A 19024-nucleotide genomic window follows, 5' to 3' on the forward strand; every position below is an offset into this window, starting at 1 on the left:
AAACTCCAGCAGTATGATTAGAGGGCCCCTACAACTTCAGACTTTCATCATTCTCTTCCGTGGTGGTTGCATCAGAACAATCTAGACAAAGGCTTTTACTGAAGATACTCCTTTCCAAAATTGTGGCAACAGATGTGAGTGAAGTGGGGTGGAGTGCCATTCTGGGTGACCATTTTGCTCAAGGAATGTGGTCTTGGAACAAAGGAAGTTCTCATCTAACTGGAGGGTTCAAAATGGTTCAGTTAGCCCTGTTTTACTTTGCTCGTTCACAGATGAGTCACAAAATCAGGTGACCCGCTCCTACATCAAACATCAGGGAAGATTCAGAGTCCAGTATTTATTTATTCCAATTCTGGAGATTTACCTATGGGCACAGATCAATCACTGTCTGTAGTCTATCTTCTGGGACAGGAGATGGGCATGCAGACCATCTGTTCAGGGCTTTTCTGTTTTCAGTTTCCCTCGGTCTGAGCTCAACGTATGCCATGAGATAACAATGAAATTGGTGTTCAAGAGAGAGATCTGTCAGCTTCCAGTGCGAATGGTCTGCTTCCCTGGTTCTTCTCACAGAGTCCTTGACAAGAAGTGTGAAATGTGGAAGCTCTATCATTTCCATGGACCAAGATCCTACTTTACACTTTCCCTCCTATTACTTGAATGCCATAAGTGTTGCAGAAAATGTAGGCAGAGCGTGCAGCAGCCCTATTGGCCTTACCATGCTGGACCCATCGTCCAGGTTATCCTCCCCTCCTCCAATACAGAAGTCAGACTCATTGAGGTTTCCCATTGACAACACACCCTCTGAAGGACCATCTTCTTTCTCAAACATCCTTGAGCTGCCTGCTGGTGGAGATTGGTACTTAAAAGGGTAAAATTACAGACTCTTGGTTGTTCTCTTGAAGTTGCCTGTTGTACGCAGCATTCAGACCACCCACACTAATCTCCTGTTGTTGACACTGGCAAAATGTTGATAAACAATATGTTGGAAGTAATATTAATACAACTTCTGGGGAGCCATTGAGAGTACAAAATTTGTAAGGTAAGACTTCCTGCTGGGCCTGAAAGTATCCACCCTGCATTCACAATGGGCAGCCATTTGGGCTTTCAGGAGGCCAAAATTTGAATCTATTCCACCTTTAGTAGCCAGGCTCTCAAAGAGTTTTTTTTTTCAAGAAACCCATTATTCATTGTCCATCTTTCTTTTTGGATCTGTGTTCAGTTTTGCAGGCCTTACAGTTTCCACCATTTGGGCCTTTGGATTCAGTGGTTTAAAACTTTCTATCGTATAAGGTTTTATTTTGGTGACAATCTCTTCAGGTAGAAGAGATTGGTGAGCTTGAAACTCTTTCCAGTTCTGAGACGTTCTTAAGGTGCTTTTCAAAAAACGGTGGGTGGTGGTACTATGTCCTGCCCAGATTTTGATCCAAAATTCCTTTGCCCTTTTATTGTTCCAATGATTTGAGAGACTGTGTACTCTAGAGGTTTATGGGGCTTTAAAAAGTATTTGTCTACAGCATCCTTTATAAAATTAGGTTTTCTTTTTGACAGGTTTGGCCTTTTGGGGCAAGCTTTACGACACTCATCATCAACCCTGAGTAGATGGTTGAAGCAAGCCATAATAGTTGGTTATGAAGTGCAGTGAATGTTTCTCTCGGCCCGGATTCAGGGACTATCGTGGTATTTCTAAATACTGTGCAGAATTTAAAAGGGACTCAATGACATATATTTGCCAGGCTGACGTATGGCCGACCCCTCTGATGTTCACGAAGCACTATAGACTTCAGCTGACGGGGAATATTTCACAAGCTGATGTATTTTGGATTCAGTGGAGTACACAGGGTAGGAAAGTTATCATAATTTGTGCATTAATTCTGTGGTATGTTACTTGTATTGCAAGCATCTAAACCTTTGACATGGGGTGAAACTCACTAGGAAAGGATAGGGGTGATGAAGATGGATGAGGTGGTAATGGCCCGTCTGCCTATTGGTAATGTTCATTCCTTTGAGCCCCCCAACTTCCTTGTCACATACCAGGTTTTTATTCCCATCCCGATGGGTGTCGTTTAAGTTTTGGCTTCCTAATGATTCCTTCTCCAAGGCTCAAACCATAGGTAGTGATGTGCTTAGGTTCCCGTTTTATAGGTTTATGGGAAATAGTATGCCTGAAGGGAAAGCTATATTAGAGGGTTGGTTGAATTTAAAATGTATTAAAGGTAGGCGAATTATGTAGACAGGAAAAAAATAATAATTTGTAAGGGCTATGATGAGGAAGACCAGAACTCACAGTGAATTCAACTACCCGTAAATAATGGGGCCATTGACATAGCCATTTTAATTTGATGTAGGTCTGACCCACTTGGGCAGAGACTGATATATAATTTAATTATCACTATCTGCTAACACTTAAATACATTTCTAGATCATTTTTAGAATATAGAAGCTTCCCATATTGAACTGCTGATTTATTTACATGCAGCGTTCTTTAACTATGTCGAATGTGCGTCGAAAAGGAAGGTATTTTGAAAGTATGATTTACAATCAATCAAAATTACCACAATAGTTTCCAGAAAACATAATTTTTCTAAACAAATAATAGGACATTCAAACACAGTAGCAGTAACCAAATGAGAGTGGTATTTATCTATCCTAAAGAGTGATCTGTCTGACGAAGTTTTCAATTGTGCTTTAGTGGTTAAAAACCTGACTACCTTTTAATGAAAATCAAATTGTTGCATATCACTAACGTCTACTGTTCGTACGTCAACTCTTTGTCAGGACCGGAGGCTCCGATTATGCTTTCTCTTTCTTTACTGACTTAAACAGCAGCCAATCAAATACAAGTAAAAGAAAAACTACACATCCCATGATGCCATAACATCCTATCACATGGTCCAATCACTATCCATGTCCTCTGTAACAAGTCCTTTGACCCATGATGTCACTTCCTCTTTCTTTGCTGCTTTGCAGCAGATAAGTACACAAATTATTTCTCTCCGACATTATCGATTACATTGATTGATTTATATTGTATTTATAATTGCTTGTGCGTCGCGATTCAGCGTGCTATTGTTTATGTGTATGTAGCGTTTGTACTCGCTCGTTATGCTTAGCTTTTGCTAAAATTTTAATGCCCGTTTTATACAGTGGAGTGGGAGCGGGAGCAGAGCTGCTTATGCAGTCTCTTTTCCATTTCCGTGTGCGCCCGCCTCCACGAGCCGATCTCACTTTCATTTTTCAAATTGAAAGGATCGGCTTCGTGGATTTGAGCGCGAGTGCACCGGGGACCCCAAAAACCTCCCTACTTGCTCCCTGACGCCCAGCAGTCTCTGAACTGACAGGGTTGTAAAATCAAACTAGGCTTCAGCCTAGAGTGCCTTCAGGCAGCTCCCACCACATTCTAATTAAGGGCCTTTTTCACTCATAGCCTGAATTTGGGGGTTTTTGCACGCCCCCATTTACAACTTCTATCATTCAAGTTATTTACTTGTTTAAGGCAATTTTGAATTAAAAACTCTCTTATCATGGCTCAATAGGAAGACCAGGATACAGAATATTATACAGAGGAGTTGGGCAACCAACTAGAGGTAGATCTAGTGGAAGCCCTTGACACCAGGGTCCAACAGTCGGTAAACGACGCCCTGGTCAGAGCGTTGGGTCCTTTTTCGGGACAGCTATTTGACTATGCCCGCTCTCAGGGTTGGATGCAAGGGCAACAACAACAACCCCTAACTGAACCTAAGAAGGTTAAGGACAAATCAAAAAACCTAGACTCTGGAGCCGGAATTAGTGATGTCCATGCGGACGCTTTTGATAGACTACGCAAAAAACGTAGTGGGGAGCATAACTATAGCTCCAAGAAGGATGCCTCCTTTTCTCCCTCCTCCTCGGATAAGGACTCCTCTTCTGATGATTCCGATGACTCGGATTCCCCTATTCCCAGCAAGAAAGTTAAAAAAGCCCCCCCTCCTTCTCAGGTCCTGGACTTCGACCCCACCGAAATAATACACCCCAGAGCGTCCAATTGGGTGCCACCACCTGAGGTGGCTCAATATGTCCAAACAAATTTAAGAAAGAGCTTCGATAAAGAAGTCAGATCGCGTTTAAAAGCTGAATGCCCTAGACCTGACCTAGAAGGCAAGGTATCCGACACTCCAGAGATAGACCCTACCATGGTCACCTTTATGAAAACATTTGCAAAGGATCCCAAGAAATGCCTGGATCGATCCTGGCGTAGTTGCAAAGACAAATTACTGGATTTGTCGGGCCCTCTGACAAAAATCTTGGAGATGGCGTATGTAGCCAAAGAATCAGGCTCCCCTGTGGACACAGATGTCCTTATTGGTAGGGCACAAAGATCCATATGTCTTTTAGGTAATTCTAATTGCGCTATATCTGCTGAACGCAGAAAGTCAGTACTTATGCGCATAGACCCAAAATTATCTGACCTGGCATCCTCAGAAGCAGGTCCTTCGGCAGAAGGTCTTATCTTCATTTCATCCTTTATTAAAGACTTGGCCAAGTTCTGTTCTACATTTTCTTCCCTTGACAATGCCCAAATGTCCCTCAAGAAGGTGTTAAAAAAAGGCCTTTTTGTCAGGGCCGGTCGTTATGGAGGACATATGCCCGGCCGCAGCTCCTACACTAGTCCCCAAAACTATTATCCGAGAGGCAGAGGTGGTTGGTATGGGGATCAGGACTCCACCTTCTACCCCACCCGTCACAGAGGAGGTCGTCCTCGGTTACGCAGGGGCCACCGCAGAGGACAGCAAGGAGCCATACAAGACTCAAACTTCACAGGTGAGCATCATTCATTACTCTCACGTAAAACTTGGGGGCAGAGTAGCCTTATGTTTGGATCATTGGAAACGAATCTCGGGAGACCCATGGGTTCTTCAAATGGTCAAAGGGTTTCGGCTAGAGTTTATCAGTACCCCCTCTCAACTCTTTGCTTCAACACAGATGTGTTTTTCCCTAATAAATCAAAAAAATTTAGACGAAGAAGTGCAGGTTCTCATAGACAAGGGAGCAGTTCAGTTTACTTCCCCTCACCCTTACGGTTTCTTCAGCCCTATTTTCATTGTAGACAAGAGAGGAGGAGGTCACCGGTTGGTCTTGAACCTCAAAGAATTCAATCAGTGGATCCTCTACAGACATTTCAAGATGGAGGGCATCCACATGCTAAGAGATATTCTCCTAGAAGGAGATTGGATGGTAAGACTGGACTTAAAAGATGCCTATCTGTCGATTCCAATTTTTCCTCCTCACAGAAGGTTCCTACAATTCCTTTGGAAAGGACATTGTTTGGAGTTTTGTGCCCTTCCGTTCGGCCTGTCGTCAGCCCCTTGGTGCTTCACGAAGCTCCTGAGGCCAGAGATGGAATGGCTCAGAGCCAAGGGAGTCAGATTAATTATATATCTGGACGACATTCTTCTGATGGCACAATCCCCCCAAGTCCTTCTAGACCACTTAAATTGGACCATCAGTCTTCTGCAAGATTTAGGTTTCCTTATCAATGCGCAGAAGTCACTGTTGAAACCTTCTCAGGTGATGGAGTTTCTGGGGTTCCAGATAAATTCTATACTATGTCTTCTTCTTCTTCCCTCTCAAAAGATTCGCAACATCAAGAGGGAATTGAGATCGACGCTTGCCAGTCGCACGGTATCCTTGAGGAGGATAGCCAGAATAGTGGGCTTGTTAGCTTTGTCTATTCAAGCGATCTTCCCTGCTCCTCTACATTATCGAGCATTACAAAGGCTCAAGATCAGACATCTACAACAGGGTCTGAGTTATTCGGAACAGATCCCATTGACTGTCGAAGTGAAATCGGAGCTTCAATGGTGGCTTCATCATATGGAGGCTTGGAATGGCAGAGTGATTTTCGGCTCTCACCCAGAAGTGGTAATAGAATCCGATGCCAGCAGATGGGGCTGGGGGGGCTCGGTGCAACTACCTTGTGACGGGGGGCAGATGGTCGGAATGGGAACAATCCCGACACATCAATTGTCTGGAACTTCTAGCGGGATCTTTTGCCATAAAGAGTCTATATCCGCAGAAGACAGATTATTGCATATTTCTGCGCATGGACAATGTGTCAGCAGTGAGGTATGTCAATAAATTAGGGGGAATGAAGTCTCAGATTCTGGCAGAGATTGCCAAGGATTTCTGGCATTATTGCCTATCTCAATGTCTAGTAGTCATAGCAGAATACCTTCCTGGGGATCAGAACATAGTAGCGGACTGGAATTCCAGATACCTTCTGGACTCCAGCGACTGGAAACTGAACCCGCTGATATTTTCTCAGATAATTAGAGAATGGGGTTGCGAGGTGGATCTTTTTGCATCACGTCTCAATTGTCAAACTCCAAAATTCTTCAGTTGGCGTCCAGACCCTTGTGCGCTAAAGACAGATGCTTTTCTTCAGGATTGGTGCCAGTTTCGGGGGTATGCATTTCCCCCATTTCTGATGATTGCCAGGGTCTTGTCCCAGGTGCGGAGACAGAAGACAGAAATTATTCTGGTAACCCCTTTTAGAGAGCACAGCCTTGGTTCCCCATAGCTCTTCATTTAGCCTGTGCCTCTCCTCTTCTAATTCCTCCTCGTCAGAATCTTCTATTGAGTCCGGAGGGCCATCAACATCCACTGATCTTGTCAGGGAAGTTGACTCTACTAGCCTGGTTAGTTTCAGGTCTAGATGGAGTACCCAGATGTTTCGAAGCAAGCTGCGGACTTCATTAAGCAGGCATGGGCCGGTAGCACCCATAAGAGATATGACTCAGCCTGGCGCAGATGGTCTGGTTGGTGTGATGGAAGGGGCGCCAATCCAGTGGAAGCGCATCTTGGCCTGATTGTTAACTTCCTAGCAGAACTAGCTAGTTCTGGTCTGGCGTATCAAATGGTGAATAACTTTAGATCAGCTATTTCAGCTCGACATTCCTTTATAGAAGGTAAACCTATTGGTGAGCATCCGTTAATTTGCAAGCTTTTGAGAGGTATTCACCTCTCTAAGCCACCAAAACCTAAATATTCTGTTTTATGGGATGTTAATGTTGTATTAAAATTCTTGGATTCTTTGCCTGCTAACAGGTATTTGTCCCGTAAACAGATTTTGGCTAAGCTGACCATGCTCTTATGTCTTATCTCTTGCAAAAGAGTTTCTGACGTCAGAGCTTTGGATTTAGCTGGTAGAATTTTTTCTCCAGAAGGTGTCACTTTTTCAGTGACAAGAAGGACTAAAACGAATTACAGGTCGGTATCATATCCAATATACACTGAAAATTCAAAGCTTTGTGTAGTTCAATGTTTAAAGGATTACGAGGCAGTCACTGCAGAGTTTAGACAAGATGTTAAGGGTCAATTATTAATTGTGTTGCAAAAACCTTTTAAACCAGTTACCTCAGCCACTTTGGCTAGATGGATGAGATGGTTGATGAGTGAAGCAGGTATCGATACTTCGGTATTTGGAGCCAATTCGGCTAGAGGAGCTATGGCTTCAAAAACTTTTGCCTTGGGTTCACGATTGGAAGACATTATGAAGGCAGCAGATTGGTCTTCAGAGAATACCTTTCGTAAATGTTATCATAAACCTGTATTGGATGTAGCTACTGTGGTGATAGAACAGCTTTAAACTAGCATAATCGGAGCCTCCGGTCCTGACATAGAATAAAAAAAATTCTAGCTATTGCGTCAAGAATTTTCAATTCTATTAAGGACACGGAGGCGAGGATTATCCCACCCTTTCTATTTAAAAACAATGAATATGGAATATCAATTATATGAATATATGGGTTATTGTTATTTTCCCTCCCTTTTAATATCTTTTGTAGAAACATAAAGTTTCTTTGAGACATTCTCAATGATGTTGAGATATTACCTGCCTGTTTGTTGTTGCAGGTTCTGAGCAGAAGAATTCCTGAAATTCCTATCCTCATAGGAAAGTTTGGTTGTAACGATTTACCTCCGTTGAGGCTCCAGGGTTAAAGTTTTCCGGAAGAAGGAGATCCAGGAAGAGAAGGTGTTCATATCTCCAGACTTCGGGATGGAGTAAGAAGTTTCGTTTTCAAATTGATCTTATCTGTTCTGACCAAAGAAAGAGGAAGTGACATCATGGGTCAAAGGACTTGTTACAGAGGACATGGATAGTGATTGGACAATGTGATAGGATGTTATGGCGTCATGGGATGTGTAGTTTTACTTTTACTTGTGTTTGATTGGCTGCTGTTTTAAGTCAGTAAAGGAAGAGAAAGCATAATCCTCGCCTCCGTGTCCTTAATAGAACTGAAAATTCTTGACGCAATAGCTAGAATTTTTTTATCCTCCATCTGTCATCAACTTGACGGTTACACCTACCCCCACCTGTTGCACTACAAATCTGGGTATTCTCTTTGATTTCAAACTGTCGTCTTCCTTTGAAATCACTCAGGTGACATCAGCTAGTTTTTTTCCCATTTTCCCTCAAAATATTCCCCCTGTTTCCAAATGCCTCCCACAAGACGCTCATTGAGAACTACAGTAGCCCCTCTACCTACCTGGCCCAAATATACTATGCAATATCTGCAAGTCGTGCAAAATGCAACCGTGCATTTAATTTTAGATTGTTGTAGGAGGGAAACTGTACTCCACCGCCAAAATCTTCTCCTGCTCCCACCTCAGAAGCGGCGCCTCTTTACATATCTTTGCTTGGGACTTATAGCCTTTCAAAACACAGGACCTTGCAGGCTTCTTCACTTTCTCTCAGTTGGTTCGCTGCGCTCCTCAACTCAAATTTAATGCAGTTCCCTCGCATCACCCGCAGCCGCATAGGCTTTCTTCTACTTGGGTGCAAAACTTATCTTCTTTCACAGTTAAGAAACATTCTCACGCACTTTAACTTTAGGGTAAAAGCTTGAAACGATAACTAATGAATGCCATTAACTCTCTGTTCAGCGCCAAGGGCACCCGTTCTGTTTATTAGAACGCTCTACAAACTCCATTTATTTTATTCATTCATGTCTAAAACTACGAATAACCACTCAACCATGTCCGAGGTTTATTAATGCATCCTTAATTAACCTAATTTTTTTAAACCATTTTCAAGGTAAAAATATTATTCTTCGTGACTGCATTTGATTTTCGATTTTTTGTATATTTCCTTCCATGTTTTCATCATATTTTGGCAACGCGCGTACCATATTCGTGAAACCAGGATTTACTTGACCCTTTAAACTGTGTACACTTCTTCAAATTTGTTGAAAATAAGTATTCATCGATCACAAGGTAATCTGAATATATATTCGCTAAACTATGAATATGCTACACAGATATAATTAACTATTCTCCAACTCGCTAATTTTCTGTATTTATTTTAACTATCAATGTGTGTTCTGAAATGCTCCAGCGTTTCCAAAAGAAAATGCAAAGCGCATTGCACAAAGTGCATGAACGATCTCGAGCAAAGCGCCTACATAACAGGCAAGAAACTACACTCAGACGCAATAACCTTGAGCACTATAGCCTGTGTACAAGTTCGCGGTGCACTGTACACAAGATAATTAAAACGGTGGGATGTCAAGGGAGAAAAGATGTTTATTTTCTGTATGGCATGTTAAAGGCCTACCCACTTAAAATCCTTTTACTACCCATGTGCATCTGTCCTGTTACCTTTGTCTGCAGTGACGCAGATGGAATGCGAGATACGAATTCCAGATTCGCGCCGTATTCTGCTAGCACAGATGAAACACAGGCTGCAGTCTGTGACCATCAGAACCTCTGATTTATTGAGAATGGCACAGTGAGGCCATTGCTGGTGACCTGGTGACCAGACTGTGCCCACAGGGGTCAAATCCTCGTGTCCAGCTCAGGACAGCTGCCAAGCCTAACAAAGATGCCTAGTTAGCTGACATTATCCTTCTACTGTTTACAAATTTGCATGTCACATACACAAAAATAATTGAAACTGCTGACAGATTAGCAACTCTGATGCTGGCGGGAGGTGGGGGGTCAAATAAATGCTTAATTACCTGTGGCAGTGATGATGAGATAAGCATCGCCAGGCGATAAACAGGAGGTCTACGCATGTTATTATTTTTCCCCTACAAATTAAGTGCTTTAAGATTTTACTTTGATAGAGCGTAATTGCCTGCCTTGGGGAATGTATTTTCTACTAATCTACAGTAAACAGCGATCAATAAAAGCATTATTACAGTCGCTGTACAACTGAGAACATAGGCAATGAAGTCGAATCTAATTAGTCTCCCTCAGCGCAGAGTTTTGGTGACTTCAGATAAATACCCTTCAGCATGTAGAAAGTCAGCCATCAGATTCAAGGGTGCACTAAGACCCATATTTATAGGAAAATGACAGAGCGCGACCCTGCACCAAAATTGACAGCGCTGCTCTCTGACATTTTCACAAAGCAGGGATGTGCTGTATTTAATTGAATATGGCGCACCTCTGTGTTGTCCCCTGTGCTAGTGCTAACTTTAGCTGCCAGCCAAAGCAGGCATCCTTGCACCATCATGAAAGGATGTTTGGTTGAGAAGTGTGATCGTTTATGTGCCGGGAGGTGTCCCTTCTGGGACAAAAACAATAACTAAAGGCGATTTGGCACTTCTGTGTGTGCTGCAGAATTTTCAAAGCGTAATTTTGAAATGATTGTTTATGTGCAGGAAGGGACACCTTCTAGCACATAAACAATCATGTCTGGCACATATGGAAAAGCAAAAAACGAGGCAGAATAAAAGTATTCCTCCTTGTTGTGCCCTGCTAATACCACCCCTTGGGTGGCGTTAGATTTTGGCGCCGCCTCTGGTTTATGAAAACTCGTAAATCTGAGGCAGTGTAAAAATGCAATAGGTGTTGCTGTAGTGCACCCACAGCAACACCCATTGCATGCCCCTTCCATGCAAAGGGCTACGTGTGAAGGTGTCATATTTACAAGGTGGCATTAAGCCACAAAGAGTGGCTTAACACCACCTTGTAAATACGACACAGGGCATAGCGCCACCAGAGCATTACGAAAAGTGACACTCCGGTGGTGCTAGGGGCTCATACATATGCCCCTAAGAGCCTCATTTACAAGATGACGGTGCTGCCTCAGTGTCACTTTTTAGGATGCTCAGGTGGTGTGGACCTCTCAATCATGTCTGTGAGGCAACGCAAAGCCACCCTGCGTGGCTTTGATGTCCTCATAGATATGGAGTAAGGCAAGGCAGTGCAAAGCGTTCTCTTTAGGTCAAGGAGGCATTCCAAGGGTATTGCAGTAGGTTTTCCATTCAACACCCATGGGTTTTGAGACATTCCCAGATTTACAAAAATCTGTAAACCTGGTAATGAGTCAAAACTGTGCACCTCACCCGAGGAGGCATAACCATGGACGTCAATTCACCAAAATGCCAGGGGTAGCAGAAGTAACATCATGCGCCCTTAACCTCCACTTCTACTCACAAACACATACTTGCACATACACACAAATTCAAACTTACACACACTCTGTCACATAAACACACCCTCACCCGCAAGCACATACACAGCATACATTTAAAAGCATTTTAACTTACCTCAGCTACCATAGAAGGGCATAGTTACATATTTATTACACTAATAGTGAATAATATAGTATTATTCACTATTAGTGTAATAAAAGTTTGACAGAAAGCAAAGACAGTGGAGCCTCAACTGAGGTCCATAAGGACAAGCTGCCACAGTGTTCCTGGCACTGGATTTGCCACAGCTGAAGCCAGAGGTTGCAAAGGGCAAGCCAGGGGTCACAACCACGACCCCTGGTGACCCATAAATGATGTCCAAGGGCGTAAGAACAAGAAATAACTATTTCTCCTTGTTTTAACTCTTTTCATGTGTGCTGTATTCTGCACCACATATGGAAAGAGGAAAATGCCTCTGTTGACTGTTTTTGTGCAAGATATTGACCCTTCCTGCACAAAAGCACAAAAACAATCATGCCAACAGCGCTAACACCCTTTCACTATGGTGCAAGGGTGGCTGCATTGGCACTAGGCACTAATTTGTGCACCTTGTATGCAGAATGGACAAGAATGTGCTTATTTCATTAATATGGTGCATTCCTGCCCTTTCCTTTTGATGCAGGGCAGAGTAGCAAAGTCACTGCCCCGTGGCAAAAACTCATAAATGTGGACCTCAATGTATAACACCACATTGTACACACAATATTATGCATTATGCTTCAACACCTTCTGTTCCCTGTGTTTGGTAACTGCTAATACTTCTATTCATTGCTTAGGTCAAATCCCCAATGGCTTGTATTAAGATTTCTGAACATGTAAAAGATGCTCTTGGCCATTTGATCTAAGGGGGGAGATTATATTTCAGGAAGTGCCAGACATGTGAGGAGTCCACACAGAAGCGTGTCACAGGCACATGCATCCCCTGCAGCGCAGCCCCCCCAATCCTTGAGACAGTTCTCAACCTTTCAGGTGGACCCTCTTCAGCCCAAGGCCAATGAATATCTGATGGATATGGGAGACTCAGGGGCTCCTCATAATTTTCTTCAGGTGACCCCCATCATTTTGCGTTAATTCACTGAGCCCACATTTTCAGGAGTTACTCATTCCTAGACTAATGTCTAATTTGAACAGCCGAATTGCACAAGGTCCATCAGGGGATTTTTGACCTCTGCAACCACTCCCTATTCCAGAAGCATGTCACAGTGCCTCTGCAAGAATTTGTAAATGAAGGCAGCTTTGAAGCATGGCCTTGTTTGTCACGTTTCCATGCTGTCTTCATTTACAATAGTTGGAGTGCATCAAAATCATGAGAATAATGATTATGAGTGACCTGAGTATGGGGTCAGTGATGGAGGTAGCTGGGTCAAAGCCATGGCCACATGGCCAAAAAAACAAAATATTCTGTAACTATTTTGTTGTTCTTTCACTTTCAGGTTACTGCATAGAAATTAACCCATCCAAAAAATCTTTTTCTTTCTAACCTTGTCCTTTGCGCTACTCGTCCCCACTGTGACATCCTCAAAAGAGCACTTTCCCTCCCTGCTGACCCAGCAGGAAACTTGTAATGGGTCCAGCGCGGAGGCTGCCACACTGGCGGCAACCTACCCATCAGGACTTCAGCAGAAGGGCTTTTCCATCCGCCTAAGTCATAATAAGCTCCCTGGACAGGGAGCAAGAATCTGCCCACTTTTCTACTGTGGCATTAGGGTGGAGTGATCTGTTGGTGGGAACTAACACCCACCAAAGGAGTAAGTGCAGATTACTAGAACACAAAACACAGTCATATGTGCTCCATACCGTGCTATATGACTGAGTGGTTCCCATAGTTGAGTACCATGTCTCAAAACAAAATGAATGTGGACACCTGTTGCCAAGACATGACTTGTGTACATCAATGCGAGCACAGTAGATCTGTGACACATGACACATCCCATATTGTCAGAGCTAGCATTCTGTCCCTAACTCAATCAACTGGCAAAGGGGTAAACATGAGTTAGGTCTCTACTTACCCCCTTGTGGCTGCTGTGCTGCCCACAAATGCCCATCCAACTCAGGGTAGGCCACTGCCAAAATGCGGACCATTAGTGGGGTCATGGTCCAACGGTCACTCCATCCTCATTGAGAGGAAAGCCCCAGATGGGCCACAGCGATCTTCCGGACCAAGCATCTCAGGACCTCCCACCTCTTCTGATAGGGGGTGCTCCATCGGCTGTGGGCCCGCAGGGTCCATACCTTCTTGACAATGGCTCACCAGATCCCCTTCTTCTGATTGGCGTTGACCTGCATGGATGCCTAAGACAAGAAAGAAAATCATGTCCACAAGTCCCACACAAGAACAGACAGAGTTAACTTGAAGTCAGTCCAACAAGCCAATGCCACCCTGTCTTGACCATCCTGTCCACCAATAGCACATTGCAGACATTGGATAGGGGGACATTTCTGCTAACCCTCCCCACTAGGGTACCCATCACAACCACCAACTCAGCCTCTGCATTGACCAGTTACTAGTGTAGTGAGTTTTGTGGGACATGAGCAATCCACATGACATTGACCAGGAACACAATATAACATATCACACAAAATGACAAGTGACAGCTACACCAAATAGGAAGCATAGCACACATACATCCACAACCCCTGATTATCACAAGCTGGATATGGTCCCTACAGGTCACAGCCAGGCTACAGACAGGCCCATATTGCCAGGACAACATACAAAGGAGTCATATGTTATTCACACAAAGATGCAAGCCTCTACATGTATGCACCTATGCATGCACACATGCACCCACATGCTACTTCAGGAAGTAGGAGTCTTTGTGTCATTCAAAAGATTTTGAAATATACTCCCAAATCATGTGTGCACACAAAAACGATGTCAAAGAAAGATACACCTCGCCTTGCATTTGACATGTCCCACATCATGTCCAAAACACTGGGTCAAATATCATGGAACATCAGTTCATAACACACTGTTTGCAGAAGTTCAATGCCCAATAAACTAGGAGCATGCACAGTATGCATCATAGCTGGATTAAGAAGTCTACATGCCAGCGTGTTCTTAGGACCTGTCAAGGACATGTTACACAAATGGTCAGAGTTGTAATGAGCACATCTGTCACAGCTTTCCACCATACCCCCAAAGACATGTCAATGGTATACACTGGCCATAGGCTGAAGTCGATAAATCTTAGTAACAAGGCATGATTTTAAACCTTTGCATGCTGTTTATGGATACAGGGTGTGGCTACAGGCACACACGTCAAGTGCAAAAGCCATACAATAACAGTCCAGATGTTAATATTTACAGAAAGTGGCAATCGAAAGGCAACTTTCTCTGTAGGCAGACCACACAAAGCAACACAAAATACCATGTCCCAGAAGGCCAGATGCATCACAAAACATCATGTATCCCATAGCCAATTCCCAATGGCTTTCAATGTGCAGAGCTTAGGGCCATAGAGTGCCATTAGCTGGTTTCAGTACAACACTACAACAATGCCAGATGTGGCCACAGATGTATGTTCAGATACATAAAGGGCACATGTATGGTGAGAAACCTGCAAACAACATGCATAAACACCTCCTGCTGTCATGCTAGCACATATGACCACACATCAAGCACATCTGATGATAGGATTTCACTGGTGATGGATGTCATGATACCTCAGCTAACCATGTGTAAGAATCAAAAGGTGGGGCAGGGAACATTCAGTGCACACTCTCCACAATGTCTCAGGACTCTGGATCTGTCACTTCACGTAGGTGCATGCCCAGGAACTCAACCATTTAAGCACACTGATAGCACCTACAGGGCTGTTAGGACACATTCTGTCATCTTACCCATAAGCCTAGGCTAACTAAATCAAAGCTTAGTAGAGCTACAGAAACACATGCACACATGGTGCTCTTACCTGCTCCTCTGGTGCACCATGGAGGTGTCCATACAGGAGTGGCACCTACTCCACAAGCTTCTGCAGCTCTTTTGGTGAGAAGGCAGGGGCCCTATCACCTGTAGGACACGGCATTATTGCTCCTAGAGGCAGTACATAGCAGCTCAGGTTGTGGAGGTCTTGATGGCAGCAGTGTCCGGAAGCATGTGAAAGATTAATCAGGAGATGATGGTTAAGTTCGCCACGTACATGACCATCACCACCGGCGGACACTGTCATTGGTCCAAGACTGCCACAGACAGCAATGTAATCTAATGGCAATATCCGCTGTGGTAGCATCTGCCTATCGCCATGACGACTTCCGTTGGAGGTTGCGGTCATTTCCTAATGTCCAGTGTAGTAGCTCAGGCAGTTGCCATATTAAAGCCTTTCAATGGTCAGAAAAGTTAAATTTTGATGTGTCACAATGTGGGAAACATTTCTATCGCATATTCTTCTGTGCTGGCATTGTCCAAAGCTGTATATTTGTCCTGCTTGAAGGAATATGTTGTCATATTGTCCTGTTAAATCTCAGAAATCCTTGGTTCCACAGTCACCATTCTTTTGGCCATGGGCAAAAATGTTTTGGGTGATTTTAATCACAGGCATTGTTTGATGTCAGTATCACATAGTCTCACTGATGCATACATTTCTATATTCATATCTTAATTGAGGCAAGGGACGATGTATCTAATGTGTCTCTTTCACCATTGGTATGTGGTGTGTATTATGTTTTCAATGTATCAAATGACATGTCACATTTTTTATGTGACATATGCAGTGTCACTTACAAGGGATATAGGGCCAGATGTAGCAAAAAAAAGCAAATTGCGTCTTGCAATTTGCGAGTCCGTGCAACTCGCAAATTGGAAGTCGCAATTTGCTATGCAGAAAGGTGTCTCAGACACCTTCTGCAACTCGCAATGGGGTTGCAAAGACCCACCTCATTAATATTAATGAGGTGGGTCGCAGTTTGCGACCCCATTGCGAGTATGGGCACTCACAGGGATGGTGACCTGCTGGAGACAGCAGACCACCATGTCCGTGACTGCTTTTTAATAAAGCAGTTTTTTTTTCTATCTGCAGCACGTTTTCCTTAAAGGAAAACGAGCTGCACTTAGAAAAAAAAACGAAACCTTTTGTTTTGGTATTTTTCAGAGCAGGCAGTGGTCCATAGGACCACTGCCTGCTCTGAAAAATTATTTTTGTTTCCATTCACAAAGGGGAAGGGGTCCCGTGGGGACCCCTTCCCGTTTGCGACTGGGTTACCATCCACTTCAAGTGGATGGTAACTGCGATTTCATTTGCGACCGCTTTTGCGGTCGCAAATGAAATTGCATAGCATTGCGAGTCGCAAATAGGAAGGGAACACCCCTTCCTATTTGCGAGTCGGAAATGCATTTTGCGAGTCGGATCTGACTCGCAAAATGCATTTCTGCATACCGGAGAGGCTTTTGCGCCTCGCAAACAGCGTTTTTCGCCGTTTGCGAGTCGCAAAACCCTTTTTACATCTGGCCCATAATGAGTGATTGACATACCTTCGTATTTACTCTCACATAGTTACCCTGGAATGAGAAGTGTCAGACAACCTCCTGTGTACTGACCACTAGCAGAATTGCAGACCATGACCAGTTACTAGTGTAGTGAGTTTTGTGGGACATGAGCAATCCACATGACATTGACCAGGAACACAATATAACATATCACACAAAATGACAAGTGACAGCTACACCAAATAGGAAGCATAGCACATATACATCCACAACCCCTGATTATCACAAGCTGGATATGGTCCCTACAGGTCACAGCCAGGCTACAGACAGGCCCATATTGCCAGGACAACATACAAAGGAGTCATATGTTATTCACACAAAGATGCAAGCCTCTACATGTATGCACCTATGCATGCACACATGCACCCACATGCTACTTCAGGAAGTAGGAGTCTTTGTGTCATTCAAAAGATTTTGAAATATACTCCCAAATCATGTGTGCACACAAAAACGATGTCAAAGAAAGATACACCTCGCCTTGCATTTGACATGTCCCACATCATGTCCAAAACACTGGGTCAAATATCATGGAACATCAGTTCATAACACACTGTTTGCAGAAGTTCAATGCCCAATAAACTAGGAGCATGCACAGTATGCATCATAGCTGGATTAAGAAGTCTACATGCCAGCGTGTTCTTAGGACCGGTCAAGGACATGTTACACAAATGGTCAGAGTTGTAATGAGCACATCTGTCACAGCTTTCCACCATACCCCCAAAGACATGTCAATGGTATACACTGGCCATAGGCTGAAGTCGATAAATCTTAGTAACAAGGCATGATTTTAAACCTTTGCATGCTGTTTATGGATACAGGGTGTGGCTACAGGCACACACGTCAAGTGCAAAAGCCATACAATAACAGTCCAGATGTTAATATTTACAGAAAGTGGCAATCGAAAGGCAACTTTCTCTGTAGGCAGACCACACAAAGCAACACAAAATACCATGTCCCAGAAGGCCAGATGCATCACAAAACATCATGTATCCCATAGCCAATTCCCAATGGCTTTCAATGTGCAGAGCTTAGGGCCATAGAGTGCCATTAGCTGGTTTCAGTACAACACTACAACAATGCCAGATGTGGCCACAGATGTATGTTCAGATACATAAAGGGCACATGTATGGTGAGAAACCTGCAAACAACATGCATAAACACCTCCTGCTGTCATGCTAGCACATATGACCACACATCAAGCACATCTGATGATAGGATTTCACTGGTGATGGATGTCATGATACCTCAGCTAACCATGTGTAAGAATCAAAAGGTGGGGCAGGGAACATTCAGTGCACACTCTCCACAATGTCTCAGGACTCTGGATCTGTCACTTCACGTAGGTGCATGCCCAGGAACTCAACCATTTAAGCACACTGATAGCACCTACAGGGCTGTTAGGACACATTCTGTCATCTTACCCATAAGCCTAGGCTAACTAAATCAAAGCTTAGTAGAGCTACAGAAACACATGCACACATGGTGCTCTTACCTGCTCCTCTGGTGCACCATGGAGGTGTCCATACAGGAGTGGCACCTACTCCACAAGCTTCTGCAGCTCTTTTGGTGAGAAGGCAGGGGCCCTATCACCTGTAGGACACGGCATTATTGCTCCTAGAGGCAGTACATAGCAGCTCAGGTTGTGGAGGTCTTGATGGCAGCAGTGTCCGGAAGCATGTGAAAGATTAATCAGGAGATGATGGTTAAGTTCGCCACGTACATGACCATCACCACCGGCGGACACTGTCATTGGTCCAAGACTGCCACAGACAGCAATGTAATCTAATGGCAATATCCGCTGTGGTAGCATCTGCCTATCGCCATGACGACTTCCGTTGGAGGTTGCGGTCATTTCCTAGTGTCCAGTGTAGTAGCTCAGGCAGTTGCCATATTAAAGCCTTTCAATGGTCAGAAAAGTTAAATTTTGATGTGTCACAATGTGGGAAACATTTCTATCGCATATTCTTCTGTGCTGGCATTGTCCAAAGCTGTATATTTGTCCTGCTTGAAGGAATATGTTGTCATATTGTCCTGTTAAATCTCAGAAATCCTTGGTTCCACAGTCACCATTCTTTTGGCC

This window comes from Pleurodeles waltl, chromosome 1_2, assembly GCF_031143425.1.
Source record: "Pleurodeles waltl isolate 20211129_DDA chromosome 1_2, aPleWal1.hap1.20221129, whole genome shotgun sequence".
NCBI classification, from domain to species: Eukaryota; Metazoa; Chordata; class Amphibia; order Caudata; family Salamandridae; genus Pleurodeles; species Pleurodeles waltl.